This window comes from Bos indicus, chromosome 7 (assembly GCF_029378745.1).
Source record: "Bos indicus isolate NIAB-ARS_2022 breed Sahiwal x Tharparkar chromosome 7, NIAB-ARS_B.indTharparkar_mat_pri_1.0, whole genome shotgun sequence".
Classification (NCBI taxonomy): Eukaryota; Metazoa; Chordata; class Mammalia; order Artiodactyla; family Bovidae; genus Bos; species Bos indicus.
This window is the reverse complement of record NC_091766.1, coordinates 99160599-99176986: the sequence shown is the minus strand read 5'-3', so window position 1 is coordinate 99176986 and position 16388 is coordinate 99160599. Positions and strand designations below refer to the sequence as shown.

Here is a 16388-nt window from a genome sequence, read left to right as displayed (position 1 = left end):
CAGGGAGAGGGAAGACTTGCATAATACTATCAGTGAACTTTAGTAAATTGACTCGTAGACCACTCACCAACAATAGCAGCACACCCCTTTTTTTCAAACACACATGAAAATTTTACTAAGAAAAGCTATATTCTGGGAATCAAAAGAGTTACACAAAATGTGTTTGCTGATCACAATAGAATTGCATTAGAATTTAATATCAGTGAGATCTTTAGAAAATTCCTATGTATTTGCAGACTAGACTACATAGTTCTAAATAAATCATGTGTCAAAGAAGAAACCAAAAGGGAAGTTAGAATACATATTAATCCAAATAAAAATGGAAACACAACATATTAGAATATGTGAGATGCTGCTAAGGCAGTGTTTAAGAGATTTATAGTACTAAATACCTCTATTTCAAGACAGAATAGTGTGGAATTGTTGATCTCAGTTTCCATCTTAAGAATTTAGAAAAGCAAAATGAAATACAAAGTAAGGAAGACAAGAAAGATCAAAGTTGGGAAATCAATGAGATAGAAATCAGAAAACAATAAAGAAACCCAGTAAAATTAACTGTAAATTATTTGAAGAAGTCCCTAAAATTGATAATCCTCAAGCTCCTAAAAATTATGGCAGTACACTTCATAACTTAGATGAAATTAACCTATTCTTTGAAAGAAACAAACTACCAAAATTCACTTACAATGACACAGATAACTGAGTAGCCCTATATCATACTGAGGCATTTGACATTTTAGTATAAAGCCTTCCCAAGGGAAAACTCAGGATCATATATGTCTTCACTTAAGCATTCATCAATATTTAAGGAAGAAATAATAAGGAATTACCTACAAATGAAGATGCTAAAGAGAACACTTCTCTTTAGAGAAAGGGATACAGATCAAGGAAGCTGGGGAACCCAGACCAAAGAGTCTTTCTGCAGTTTCCCTCCAATTGACTGCCGGGAGAGAGAAAAAGCCAGGTAAGATTTCTAATTCAATTGAGTTGAGCCAAGATGGCCAACAGGCTCGAGGAAACAAAGAGAAAGGGGCCCTTTTTCTTTTTTCCACTGGCTGGTTGGACATGAGTTATATGAGAATTCTGACAACTGGGTATAGATTTTTCTAGTTACTGTATCACAGCTACTACTGCATATGTTCAGTTAAATTACCAAGAACATAGCTGTGCATGAACAGTGATGGTTGGCAGCACGAGGTATTCACAACTTCTTGCAGAATGTCCCTCTTTTCACCTCCTTCCCTGCAGTCTCCTTGGAAATGATAAAGGACCAGCTTCTTTATCACTCTCACTCCCACTCTCTCCTCTGGGAATTTTGGAAAGCATAAAAATTTTGCATGTTGTCAGTGGTAAGATATCTAGAACAACAAAGAATATGGAATACATGCCAAAGGCTTAGAAGTAGGAGGATCACAGTGGGGGAGGCTGATAGTGGAGTTAAGTAGCAAGGTCTGTTTTTGATGAATTTCCCTAAAAAAAATTAGGTAAAATAGAATATGGAATATTGGAAAATTATTAAAAAGGATATAAGCCAGAGTGTTGGGCTTCTGTCACTCAGGTTTTAAATGGTTAATGAACATGCTGTGAAGTGCATGCTCTAAGTCTCTTTTCTTATAAGCAGCAGTATTCTGAAGAGTTCAAAATGTGTGAAAGTTTTGAGAGCTGATTTGTTTAAAATTATCATTGAGAGAGATTGGAGAATACAGAGTACCTAGGTGTGAACACGACACAAAATTTCAGTTTGGAAAATTAAGCAAATTCCTTTATAAGTATTCACTTAAGACAAATAAGGGGGTATGTCAAATAAAGTGGGATTTTGATAGGGATATTTGAGAAATCTAAATATTTTAAACTATGCTATTTCCAAGTTGCTTATTATACTCTAGTGAAATGGTTTTGAAGCAATTCAGTTATATCATTTTATACATATTAGATTCAATCACTTATTTTTGTTTTTAGGCAGATGTCTTATATGCAGCTGATCTTACTTGATTAAAACAGATGTAGGTGATTGGAATTGAGACTAGTGGGCATAACATGTGACATAACAATGACAATATGAAATCCATAGAGGATAGTGAATTTTTATGAATTTTTGCTCCAAATTCAAGCTATTGGAAATGATATTTTGATTCACTTTGATTTGAGGCTTACACGTTCTGTGCTGAGATGGCAAAATGGGGCAGAGTTCTACTTCATTCTTGGGCTAGTTTTACCTGGATGTATGTATTTTAACATAATTTCCTTCTGGCCTTAAATAGAGAGCATTGAATTTATGGCACACTTAAACCCATTGTCAGATTTAAGAAAGAAGCTTGAGAAGGTTAAGAATTCTCTTCTCCCCTCAGAGTCTTTGATATCCTGTTGGTGCTCCTTCTGCTCTCTCTCGTTCCCTTTCATTTGGGCATTATCACTGTGCTGCCTCCTCTATACCTTGACATAAAGGTGATTTCTGCTTTCTGAATAACATGCCACAGTCCACAATTTGCAAACGTCACTTTTTTCTTTTTCATATGCTCTGGCAAAGATGGGCTTTAAATTATATGTACAGACTATTATTTCAGCAACAATAAATAAAGTGGTTCGAATGCTAAAGAATCTGCCTGCTTGTATATTTTTGAGATTAGCAATGTGGGAGACCCAGGTTTGATCCCTGGGTCAGGAAGATCCCCTGGAGAAGGTCATGGCAAACCACTCCAGTATTTCTGCTGAAGAATTTCATGGGCAGAGGAGCCTCGTGGGCTATATATTCCATGGGTCTCAAAGAGTTGAACATGACTGAGCCACTAACACTTTCACTTTCAATTGGTCAGGTCTGAATAAAAAGTTCTTTAAAAAAAATTCTTCTTTATGCCAAAAAAACAGTGATGCTTAATTTTAATTCTGGTCATATATTTTTAGGAATTTATATTATGGATATTAAGAAGATAAATTGCAAATTATCAAGCTTTAACCTACTTCTTCGGTTAATAGATGACTACTTTATTTATTTATTTATTTATTTTTTGTTTTTGTTTTGTTTTGTTTTTTCTCATATCCTACTAGTTTATTGTTTTATTTTTTTGTTGAAATATAATTGCTGTACAATTTTACATGCATTACAGGTATACAATGCAGTGATTCATATTTTAAAGGTTATACTCCATTTATAGATATTATAAAATATTGGCTATATGTCCCATGTTATACAATATATCCCTGTAGCTTTGCCCCTCCCCCATTCTTTTTTTTTAAATTTTATTTTATTTTTAAACTTTACATAATTGTATTAGTTTTGCCAAATATTAAAATGAATCCACCACGGGTATACATGTGTCCCCCATCCTGAACCCTCCTCCCTCCTCCCTCCCCATACCATCCCTCTGGATCGTCCCAGTGCACTAGCCCCAAGCATCCAGTATCGTGCATCGAACCTGGACTGGCAACTCATTTCTTACATGATATTTTACATGTTTCAATGTCATTCTCCCAAATCTTCCCACCCTCTCCCTCTCCCACAGAGTCCATAAAACTGTTCTATACATCAGTGTCTCTTTTGCTGTCTCGTACACCGGGTTATTGTTACTATCTGTCTAAATTCCATATATATGCGTTAGTATACTGTATTTATGTTTTTCCTTCTGGCTTACTTCAGTCTGTATAATAGGCTCCAGTTTCATCCACCTCATTAGAACTGATTCAAATGTATTCTTTTTAATGGCTGAGTAATACTCCATTGTGCATATGTACCACAGCTTTCTTATCCATTCATCTGCTGATGGACATCTAGGTTGCTTCCATGTCCTGGCTATTATAAACAGTGCTGTGATGAACATTGGGGTACACGTGTCTCTTTCCCTTCTGGTTTCCTCAGTGTGTATGCCCAGCAGTGGGATTGCTGGATCATAAGGCAGTTCTATTTCTAGTTTTTTAAGGAATCTCCACACTGTTCTCCATAGTGGCTGTACTAGTTTGCATTCCCACCAACAGTGTAAGAGGGTTCCCTTTTCTCCACACCCTCTCCAGCATTTATTATTTATAGACTTATGGATCGCAGCCATTCTGACTGGCGTGAAATGGTACCTCATAGTGGTTTTGATTTGCATTTCTCTGATAATGAGTGATGTTGAGCATCTTTTCATGTGCTTGTTAGCCATCTGTATGTCTTCTTTGGAGAAATGTCTATTTAGTTCTTTGGCCCATTTTTTGATTGGGTTGTTTATTTTTCTGGAGTTGAGCTGTAGGAGTTGCTTGTATATTTTTGAGATTAGTTGTTTGTCAGTTGCTTCATTTGCTATTATTTTCTCCCATTCTGAAGGCTGTCTTTTCACCTTGCTAATAGTTTCCTTTGATGTGCAGAAGCTTTTAAGATTAATTAGGTCCCATTTGTTTATTTTTGATTTTATTTCCAATATTCTGGGAGGTGGGTCATAGAGGATCCTGCTGTGATGTATGTCAGAGAGTGTTTTGCCTATGTTCTCCTCTAGGAGTTTTATAGTTTCTGGTCTTACATTGAGATCTTTAATCCATTTTGAGTTTATTTTTGTGTATGGTGTTAGAAAGTGTTCTAGTTTCATTCTTTTACAAGTGGTTGACCAGATTTCCCAGCACCACTTGTTAAAGAGATTGTCTTTAATCCAGTGTATATTCTTGCCTCCTTTGTCAAAGATAAGGTGTCCATATGTGCGTGTACTTTATTTTTTTAATAGAACTGGGATACAACAAATCCTTGAGGATCATAAACACACTTATGCATAGAAAAACATTTTTCTGTATTTCTTTGAAATCACTTAAACCACTTTGTCCCAGGAATAAAACAGTAATTTCTTCCATTGGTAGACATTTATATAAACACATTAATGATATTGGCTAGGTGACTTGCTCTGCCCCCATCTAAGCATATCAACATAATTTAGGTTAGATCTGCAACTAGTTCACTACTTTTTCTTCCTCTATTTAATAGGGTTTTCATACTTTAAATAGCCATGAAATTTCTGTGGATTCTGAATATGATTATACCTTGCCACCTCTCTTTAGCGATTCTGATAAGATTATTTCTAGTGTTTGCATATGGTAGCAAAGTCAGTGTATTGAGAGCCATGTTTTGAAGTTTTAATTTACAGTATATTGTAATTACCTTGTAATTATTTTACATGTCATCATGACAATTTTTAAAAGTATAAATTGCTATGTAAGAGAATTTTTAAAACTATAATGCCTCTAGCTGATATTATTTTATACTGTGTAGTCATATATATATATATATATATATATACATATATATATATTTGTAGCTGGATAGACAAAGATGCAATCTTTATTCCTTTACTTCTAAGGAAAGTGGGCTTTTATTGTTACTGTTTTATTTCTGTCATTCAATAATACGTTGTATTAATGGATAAAGTGTTTTAGTCGCTCACTTGTGTCTGACTCTTTGCAACCCCATAGACTGCCAGAGCTCTCCAGGCAAGAATCCTGGAGTGGGTTGCCATTCCCTTCTCCAGGGGATCTTCCCAGCACAGGGATCAAACCCAGGTCTTCTGCATTGCAGGCAGATTCTTTACCATCTGAATCACCAGGTAAGCCGTATTAATGCATACTGAATTAATTATTTAACTAAACATGGCTATCTGCTAGCATCCTTCAGCAATAGTTAGGGGAATAGGAAAATTATGTCTGATGGTAACAAAATAGGAGGTACTTGCTTAGTTTCCCCAAACTAACATTTCTGAAATATCCATGCTTAACTGAAAAACAGTAGAAGGAGGCATAGCAGGAGCATAATAAAAAAGCAGCTGGGGAGAGCTTCTCTATAAGAGGAATCATAGACCCTTAGGATACCTGTCTGTTTTTCTGACTTAACCACCTCCCTCTTCCAGGAAAACTTGATATCACCGTCACCAAACGTGTTCACATGTGAGCTCTGCCTAACTCATGCTATATAACTTTGGGCACATTTCTTAATTTCTGTGTACCTTACTTTTTTCAGTTGCAAAATAAGTCTAATGATAGGTCCTACCCTCTAAATGCTACCTTGAGGATTAACTAAGAGAGAAATGCACTTAGCACAGTGGTTGTCTTGGGGAGAGTGCTCACAAAATGGCTGTAGATGGATCAATAGATTTACTCGGCAGCAAAAAATATATGGTAGATCAGTAAGTCATGAAAATCAGAAAACATGTGGGAGAGTAAAAGAGGGGTAACAGAATGCCTAAAAGACAGGGAGAACTTGATGACAGAGTGTAATAGAGATTCAAGAAACATTTAGTGAGCAACTGTGCATGTCATGAGCACTGTGGTGGAGCCTGGACATCCATTTAGAGTTAAAGGAACATAATGGCAGCTCTCAAGGAAGTAGGACATCACCTGGGCAGTGATCAGTCCACCAGGGTGGATTGATGTGAACCGAGTGGAGACTAGAGTTAAATGTTTTATTTTAAATTTATCAATATGATACTCTTAAATATACCAGACTAGATACCAAGCACTTTACAACTAAGAATTCATTTCATGTTTATATAACCCTGTAAGGTTAGCATTATTATTAGTATCCCTAGATTACAATAAGAAAACCTGGATCCAGGGGGATTAAGTGACTTGTCCAAAGCCACACAGCTAGTGACAGGAGGAGCCATTTAACCGTGGAGCCCAGAGTCTCTGTCACCCTGCTGTGCTGCTTCTTTTGTTGAGCTCCAGATACCACAATGGGATTTCTAGACCAGAAGCTATTGCACTAAGTAATAAAGTGCCTTATATTGGCTCAAGATTTAGTTTTCCTCTCATCATGACTGAATTTAGAGGTAGTGTCACTCACTCAGTCATGTCTGATTCTTTGCCATCTCATGGACTATTACCCACCAGGATTCTCTGTTCACGGAATTCTCTAGACAAGAACACTGGAGTGAGTAGCCATTCCCTTCTCCAGGAGATAATCCTGACCCAGGGGTGGAACCCAGGTTTCCTGCTTTGCAGGCATATTCTTTACTGTCTGAGCCACCATGGAGGCCCTTAGAGATAGTGGACAGAGGTAACTGCATGTTAAAGGCCAGGTGTCTCAGATGTCTAGAGAGTGTGTTTCAAGAATCTGTAAACACTGCAGGACCTGAGAAATATATTGTCTGGCCACTGAGAAATATTATTTCATTACATTGGTAATTCTATATTATTATAATTTTTAAAATAACTGTACATGTGTATTCTCTACATTAGGAAGTATTGTATTTTTTCAAATCCTGGCAATATTTTTTATAGCAAACAAGTTAATAACAGTTCATTAATTTATTGCCTTTCATGAGCTATGCACAGTTGTACCAATGATATATGTACTAAAAATAGAATTAAATGTATTAAAATTTATAAAGAAGGTCAATCAGCATGAAATTGATGCCTACTGCCATTCTTTAAAAATTAATCTAGTTTCTTTGTAATTGTGCTTATATAATAAGGGATCATAGAAATCATTTTCAAACCCCCTAAATGCTTGCATTCCCATAAGCTCCGTGGCTAACTAGCACTATAAAATGCCATCTTTGGCGGCCCATTATGTTTCCCTTTACTCGGACTTTTGGAAATACCTGAGTTAAGATTTCTGAAAACTCCATTAAGACTGTAGCTGTAAAAGTTTGATAGTGTTTGCCAGAAAATAAATGGAAAGCTAGTAAGTGATACAAGGAAGTTGAAAATCTGTTCCTATTCTGAGCTTAGCAATGCTTTTTGTTCCACTTAAATTGCTGTAATGCCTGGGTAGCTTTAGTTTTTCTCTTCCATTCCTTGCAAACTCCTGTCTATTCACATTCTCCAGGGACTTGATAATCTGAATCAACTTTAGATCCAGTAAAATAGGAGAAAACTCTGCTTCTCTGGTTCATTCTAAAAGTTATATCCTGGCCCTGTAACTTAAGGGGGTAAAGAAAAAACAAAAACCTCATCAAAACTCAAAAACAAGTAATAGTGGATATTTTATTGCATGAAACCATCTTCTTTCTAATGCAGTATAATTTCTTGTTCACTTTCCCATTTTGTGGACAAAGAATCACTTCCATTTTTGTCCTAGGCTTAATTAACTAGTTATTTATTTCCCATTCATATGCCATTGAAATTTAGACTCCTGTGGATGAAAATGTAATCTAGGTTAAAATAGAATCCTAAATCAGACATTTTATTTAGGACAAAACCAGAGGGCATTAATTTATCAAATCCATGGTTCTGTCATGAATAAAAACCCATTATATTTGTTGTTCAGTTGCTAAGTCATGTCCGGCTCTTCAGGAAACCATGGACTGCAGCACATAAGACTCTCCTGTCCTTCACTATCTCCCGGAGTTTGCTCAACCTCATGTTCATTATGTAGATGCCATCCAACCATCTCATCCTTTGTTGCCCCCCTTCTTTTCCTGCCCTTAGTGTTTCTCAGAACCAAGGTCTTTTCCAATGAGTCAGTTCTTCACATCAGGTGGCCAGAGTATTAGAGCATCAGCTTCAGCATCAGTCCTTCCAATGAATATTCAGGGTGATTTCCTTTAGGATTGACTGATTTGATGTCCTTGCTGTCCAAGGGACTCTCAAGAGTCTTCTCCAACACCACAGTTCAAAAGCATCAATTCTTCAGTGTTCAGTTTTCCTTATAGTCCAACTTTCCCATCCATACATGACCACTGGAAAAACCATAGCCTTGACTAGACAAACCTATGTTGGCAAAGTAATGTCTCTGCTTTTTAATATGCTGTCTAGGTTGGTCATAGGAGCAAACGTCTTTTAATTTCATGGCTATGTTATTAAAAGTCTGCAGTGATTTTGGAGTCAAAGAGAATAAAATCTGTCATTGTTTCCACTTTTTCCCCATCTTTTTGCCATGAAGTGATGGGACTGGATCCCATGATCTTAGTTTTTTGAATGTTGAGTTTTAAGCCAGCTTGTTCATTCCCCTCTCTCACCCTCATCAAGAAGAGACACTGATGTATAGAACAGTCTTTTGGACTCTGTGGGAGAGGGAGAGGGTGGGATGATTTGGGAGAATGGCATTGAAACATGTATAATATCATATATGAAACAAGTCACCAGTCCAGGTTCAATGCATGATACTGGATGCTTGGGGCTGGTGCACTGGGATGACCCAGAGGGATGGTATGGGGAGGGAGGAGGGTTCAGGATGGGGAACACATGTATACTTGTGGTGGATTCATGTTGATATATGGCAAAACCAATACAATATTGTAAAGTTAAAAAATAAAATATAAAAAAAAGAGGCTATTTAGTTTCTTTTCAATTTCTGCCATTAGATTGGTATCATTTGCATATCTGAGGTCATTGATATTTCTCCCAGGAATTTTGATTCAAGCTCGGGATTCATTCAGCCTGGCATTTTGCATGATGTACTCTGCATATAAGTTAAATAAGCAGGGTGACAATATACAGCCTTGACATACTCCTTTCCCGATTTGAAACCAGTTTATTGTTCCATGTCCAGTTCTAGCTGTTGGTTCTTGATCTGCATACAGGTTTCTCAGGAGGCAGGTAAGATGATCTGATTCTCATTTCTTTAAGAATTTTCCACAGTTTGTTGTGATCCACATAGTCAAAAGCTTTATCGTAGTCAATGAGGCAGAACTAGATGTTTTTCTGGAATTTCCTTGCTTTTCCTGGGATCCAGCTGATTGGATATTGGCAATTTGATCTCTGGTTCCTCTGCCTATTCTAAACACAGCTTGTACATCTAGACATTCTCAGTTCATGTACTGTTGAAGCCTAGCTTGAAGGATTTTGAGCATTACATTCCTAGCATGTGAAATTATGTGGTAGTTTGTGTGGTAATTTGAACATTCTTTGGCATTGCCCTCCTTTGAGATTAGAATGAAAACTGATTTTCTTCAGTAGTGTGGCCACTGATGGGTTTTCCAACTTTGCTGGCATGTTGAGTGCAGCACTTTAACTACATTATCTTTTAGGATTTGAAGTAGCTCAGCTAGAATTCCATCATCCCCAGTAGCTTGTTTAGCGATAATGCCTCCTAAGGCCTGCTTGACTTAACACTCTGGGATATCTGGCTCCAGGTGAGATAACATCATAATGGTTATCTGGGTCATGAAGGTCTTTTTTATATAGCTCTTCTGTGTATTCTTGCCCTCTCTTCTTAATCTCTTCTGCTTCTGTTACGTCCTTGCCTCCTCTGCCCTTTATTGTGCTTATCCTTGCATGAAATACTCCCTTGATATCTCCAATTTTCTTGAAGAGAGCTCTAGTCTTTCCCATTCTGTTGTTTTCCTCTATGTGTTGTTCACAAGAAAAGGCTTTCTTATCTCTCCTGCTATTCTCTGGAACTCTTCATTCAGTTGGGTATATCTTTCCTTTTCTCCTTTGCCTTTCTCGTCTGTTCTTTTTTCAGCTATTTTTAAGGCTTCCTCAGACAACCATTCTGCCTTTTTTGCATTTCTTTTTCTTGGGGATGGTTTTGATCACCACCTCCTGTACAATGTCACGAACTTCCATCCATAGTTCTTCAGGCAGTCTGTTCATCAGATCTAATCCCTTGAATCTGTCACTTCCACTGTATAATTGTAAGGGATTTGATTTAAGTCATATCTGAATGGTCTAGTGGTTTTCCTTACTTTCTTCAACTTAAGTCAGTATTTGGCAATAAAGAATTCTGATCTGAGCCACAGTCTGCTCCTGGTCTAGTGTTTGCTGACTGTATAGAGCTTATCCATCTTCAGCTGCAAAGAATATAATCAATCTGATTTAGGTATTGACCATCTGGTGATGTTCATGTGTAGGGTCATTCCTTGTGTTGTTGGAAGAGAGTGTTTGCTATGACCCATGCATTTTCTTGGCAAAACTCTGTTAGCCTTTGCCCTGCTTCATTTTGTACTCCAAGGCAGAACTTTCATGATACTCCAGGTATCTCTTGGCTTCCTACTTTTACATTCTAGTTCCCTATGATAGAAAAGACATCTTCTTTTTGGGGGGATTCATTCTAGAAGGTCTTGTAGGTCCTCATAGAATTGTTCTATTTCAGCTTCTTTGACATTAGTAGTTGGGACATAGACTTGTGATATTAAACAGTTTGCCTTGGAAATGAACAGAGATCATTCTGTCGTGTTTGAGATTGTACCCAAGTACTGAATTTCAGATTCTTTCTTTGGCTATGAGTGCTACTCCATTTTCTCTAAGGGATTCTTGCTCACAGTAGTAGATACAATGGTCATCTGAGTTAAATTCACCCATTCCCATTCCTTTTATTTCACTGATTCCTAACATGTCAATGTTTAGTCTTGCCATTTCCTGCTTGACCAAGTCCAATTTACTTTGATTCGTAGGCCTAACATTCCAGGTTTCTATGCAATATTATTCTTTACAGCATCAGACTTTACTTTCACCCTATATACATCCACATCTTTAACTTCACTAAATCAGTGTATAATTGCTTTTACTTGAATATCTTTCCAGCTGACTTCATACATCAAATATTTACCATGCTCTTAAAATGAACTAGGCATTATTCTTTACCAGCTCTAATTATTAGAGTATTGGAACCTACCAGGGAGAGAATGCAAACAATTTATAAGTAAATGAGAAAACATTAAATATAGACAAGTGTTATGAATAAACCAAAGCAGCTTTATCAGTGAGTTGGAAACTATTAATCATGAGGGGTAGTTTATTTTAGACAATATGTGAAATGATTTTGACAGTTTAAAATTTAAAGTAATATCACTCATACATATATAGAATGTCTGTTCTCAGTCGCTCACTTGTGTCTGACTCTTTGTGACACCATGGACCGTAATGAAGCCCACCGGGCTCATCTGTCCATGGGATTTCCCAGGCAAGAATACTGGAGTGGGTTGCTATTTCCTCCTCTAAGGGATCTTACTGATCCAGGGATCAAACCTATGTCTCCTGTGTCTTCTGCATTGCAGATGGATTCTTTACCACTTAAGCCATCAGGGAATCAACTGTGTAATAGTTTCCAAATCTTCATACTAATGTTTCATTCATAAGCATTATTTCAGTTTTTAACATCTCAAGTTATTTTGCAAATTCCTCTGATGATTTCTCCTTAATTTTACATTCTAATACACAATGAACAAAAGCATAATAATATAAAATATACAAACCATTAATTTAAAGATATATAATTATATATTCATATTCTGAATATCTACTTTGTTGTACCTATGAATTTAATTATTTACATTAATATTTTCTGTTTTCACTGCTTATGTTCTCATGTTTTTCATTTAGTATACCTTTTGATTATATATGGATTTTGAAAAAACTTTCATATAACTTATAATATTTAAAATATGCAGTTTATTTTTCATTAATGCCATTTGCTACACTACTGTATCTAAAATTGATATATAACTATCATTGGACTCAGTTTAAAAAGATTTCATGATTTATATTTAAAGTATTATTTTTCATGTGCTTGGGAATAAGTTGCTGCTGTGTTTAAAAAAGCATGCTCTCCTTATCTACTGAAGTTTAGAAAATACAGACATGCAACAAAGCAAAGAAAGATCTATCAGTTCCTCAACCAGTTACCATTACTTTTAAATACTGGTGTATTTCCCTCACCTGTTTGGTGATCCCTCAAATTTTGATTAATAAAATATTTGTTTAAAATAAAATTTGTTTTTTCTAAAGCACTCAAGCTGTTTAAAAACTCCCTGAGGTTGTAAACTATGTTTTGGAGTTACAGCTTTGAAAATAATCCCAAATGACCCCAAAGGTATAAGTTAATGAGACTTGAAAGTATTCATCCAAACCACTGTTTATGTATCAATAGTCGTGTGTGTGTGTGGTTAGTCCTCAGTCATGTCCAGCTGTTTGCAACCCCATGGACTGTAGCCCACCAGGCTCCTCTGTCCATGGGGATTCTCCAGGCAGGAATACTGGAATAGGTTGCCATGCCCTCCTCCAGGGGATCTTCCCAACCCAGGGATCGAGCTCAGGTATCCTGTGCTGCAGGTAGATTGTTTACCATCTGAGCCACCAGGGAAGCCCCATCAATAGCTATAATCTACTGCAAAACACATTTTTATCTTTTATATGTAATATATGACTTGAAATTTTTTCATCATGTAACTTAATAATAATATTATCTAAAAGATTGATATTTAAAGCGGTTTATATATTTTTGCTTATCCAAATAGGTTGGGAATTTATGATCATTTACTCTTAACAATTCTGAAAATTTTGAATGATTATGTTATTTTGCTAATTTTTAATTTTTAAAAAAATTGTATTGCAATTAATAAAGGCATGCTAGAACTTATTCTGTGTTTTTATTGTGGCCATTTACAGCAGGAAAAATGAATCAAGCATCTGTTATGTGCCCAACATTCATCTCAATAGTGCAAAAGCTAATAAATCAGAAAAAGACAGCACTCAATTCTGTTATATCAAGTGTGGATAGTTGGGATAAGAGAATGGACCTAATGAGATCCTTCACAAACATTCTTTTGTTAAAAAGAAAAAAAAAAGAACAGCAAAAAAATGCTAAAAGTGTGTGTATATGTGTCATAAATACAATTTCAGTTATTTACAAAGAAAGCAGAGAACAAATATAAGAGAAGCGTGAAGGAGACAAAGAAATGCTGATACAAAGGAACCATAGAAGGTGGAAAATACTAAAAGAAAATCAGCAGTGTGTGAAGAGAATGAAACATTTCATTTCTGCAAATTCCAATATATGTTCCAGCATGATTTGCTCAAAACCTAAAGTGAGTTCAGTTGCCTCCATTACATTACCTTTCACTGCAGCTCTGGCCTGCCAGCCTGCTGGAACACTAGCGCTCAGTTCTGCATGCCCCCCTTTAGTGTCACCTAAGTAAAAATGAATGTGAATGGTTAGTGTGACTCAGAGAAGGTAGGCTCTAGATTAAATAATGTATGAAGCACCATTAAAACAAGATGAATATTTAGTCTAAAAAAGTTGTTAAATGGAACACAGATTCTCTGAAATCTAAATGTCTCTTCTTCCAATGAAAGCAAATCTGTTATTATTGTTCTTATTATAATAATTATTTTCTAAAGGCAGAATTTTGTTCTTTACAGAAAATTATGTTTCCTTTTGCAAAGAATGTGTGACTTTCAATGAAGAGAAGGAATCCCACAGACTTATTCTCAGGGAGTCTGATGCAAATAATCACAGAAAATCATGTTGAATGAGATCTGTGGATCCCTCAGTAGTTTTGAGGAAATTATTTTTGAATGTTTAAATTTCCTTCAGGGAGACTCTAAAAAGAAGAGTAATAGCTATGGAAAGAATTAGCTAAAAGTTTAACAGTAAGAAGAGAGAAGAGGGGTCAAGGAGGACATGAAGAATAGCAACTATACCGTTATTGTATTAAAATAGAAAATAATTATCTTTAATCAAAATATTGTGAGAGGTTGAAGAAATATGTGTGCCCTTCAGTAGATTCAAATTGAAGGGCTAAGCCTAAACATAAGCTGCATTTTCATCATTAGTTCAGAAACACCACATCAAGATAAGGTAACAAAAGCCCTGGAAAGATATTGATTTAGACCCTACAAGTTAATTTAAAGATAAGATGGATAGGAAAAAAAGAGCTTGAAAAAATAGGATAAACCAGAGAAATTGTGGCTTGGCCTTTATTTGTCCTTTCTGAACTTAAAACTGTAGAGCATTAAATATATATACACATATGTGTATATATATATATATAATATCACAATAAGCATGATTTATCTCTTTAAATTGTATACATATAATAAATGTAAACATGCAAATAACCCACACATATTGGGCATGCAGTGTGGGTCATTTTAAAGCCTCTTGGCTAAATTAGTCCATATTTTAGAGAGGAAGGAATATCTTTGTTTACAAACTTTATTTTCTTTAATATTAATGCCAAATGTTTATAAAAGGACTTAAGCAGTCATTTTAAATCATATGTTAGTCAATACTTGAAAGATGAAAATCCTATTTAGAAAATTATCCACTTATAGGGCCCCTCAGAAGTAGTTTGTCAGATGAATGTAAAAATGTATCATATATCTCTACTAACCATAATTATTTTCAACTAAGAAGTTTAAGGTACTTAATGTGTTTGTAAGTTAGAGGGGATTTATTTCAAAAAGATATCAGAAGAGAAAGTGTGGTTTTAGCTGAATCTGGGAAGAAAATCTTAGAAGACAATGAATAATGTTTCAGGAATAGTTGTTGTTCAGTCACTAAGTCATGTCTGAATCTTTGTGTCTCCATGAACTGCTTCTGTCCTCCACTATCTCCCGGAATTTGCTCAAAATCATGTCCATTGAATCAGTGATGCTGTCTAATCATTTCATCTTCTGCTGCCCCCTTATTCTGCTTACATTCTTTCCCAGCATCAAGGTCTTTTCCAATGAGTCAGCTCTGGCATCAGGTGGCCATAGTATTGGAACTTAAGGTTCAGCATCAGACCTTCCAATGAATATTCAGGGTTGATTTCCTTGGGATTGATTGGTTTGATCTCCTTGCAGTCCAATGCTTTCAAGTCAACGGACTTTCAAGAGTCTTCTCCAGCATCACAGTTCAAAAGCATCAATTCTTTGGCTCTCAGCCTTCTTAAATGGCAACCCACTCCAGTGTTCTTGCCTGGAGAATCCCAGGGACAGGGGAGCCTGGTGGGCTGCCATCTATGGGGTCGCACAGAGTTGGACACGACTGAAGTGCCTTAGCAGCAACCTTCTTTATGGTCCAACTCTCACATCTGTACCCGACTACTGGGAAAACCATATCTTTGGCTATATGCACCTTCGTCAGTAAAGTGGTGTCTCTGCTTTTTAACATGCTGTTTAGGTTTGTTACAGCTTTTCTTCCAAGGAGCAAGTGTCTTAATTTCATGGCTGCAGTTACCTTCTGCAGTGATTTTCAAGCCCAGGATAATAAACTCTGTCACAGAGAAACCAATGCAAACATACAAGGGTGAGGGGAGGCAGACATTTAGGAAAACAATTAACAAGGCCAAAGTCCAGGGTGTACAAGATTGAATAAAAGGTGCTGAGTTTGGAAAAGTATGCTGCGGCTTAAAAAGAGAAAACTCAATATGCAAGTGTCAAGGAGATAAACCTTATTCCATAGTTGTTGGGTGATCACTAAGGGGATAAAGGCATCTGTTTTGAACTGACACTCTTTCTAGTTTTGTTGGGTATGTACCTGAAAGGTACAGGACTAGAAAATGTGACCTCAGTTCGGAGGTCTCCCTTTGACCTCGTGTAAAAACGATAGACTATAATGAGACTGACTCAAAAAAGACGATAAAACTAAATGAATTAGAAAAATATTTATTTAATATTCAGACACCCTGGGTCTTAGTTGAGGCACATAGGATCTTGGATCTTTGTTGTGGCTTTTAAGATCTTTCGTTGCAGCAAGCACACTGGTCATTGCTGCCTGTGGAATC

The 16388-nt window shown here is 36.3% G+C and overlaps 1 long non-coding RNA gene across 2 annotated transcripts in view; it reads right to left on the bottom strand.

The window, feature by feature from the left end:
• Window positions 1–13394: 13394 nt before the first annotated feature.
• Window positions 13395–16388, bottom strand: part of LOC139184235 (uncharacterized) — a 54546-nt gene continuing 51552 nt past the window's right edge. For both annotated transcript variants that reach the window (XR_011567819.1, XR_011567820.1), the window contains one exon: window positions 13395–13806. This is a non-coding gene — a long non-coding RNA (uncharacterized lncRNA). The remainder of the gene's footprint in view (window positions 13807–16388) is intronic.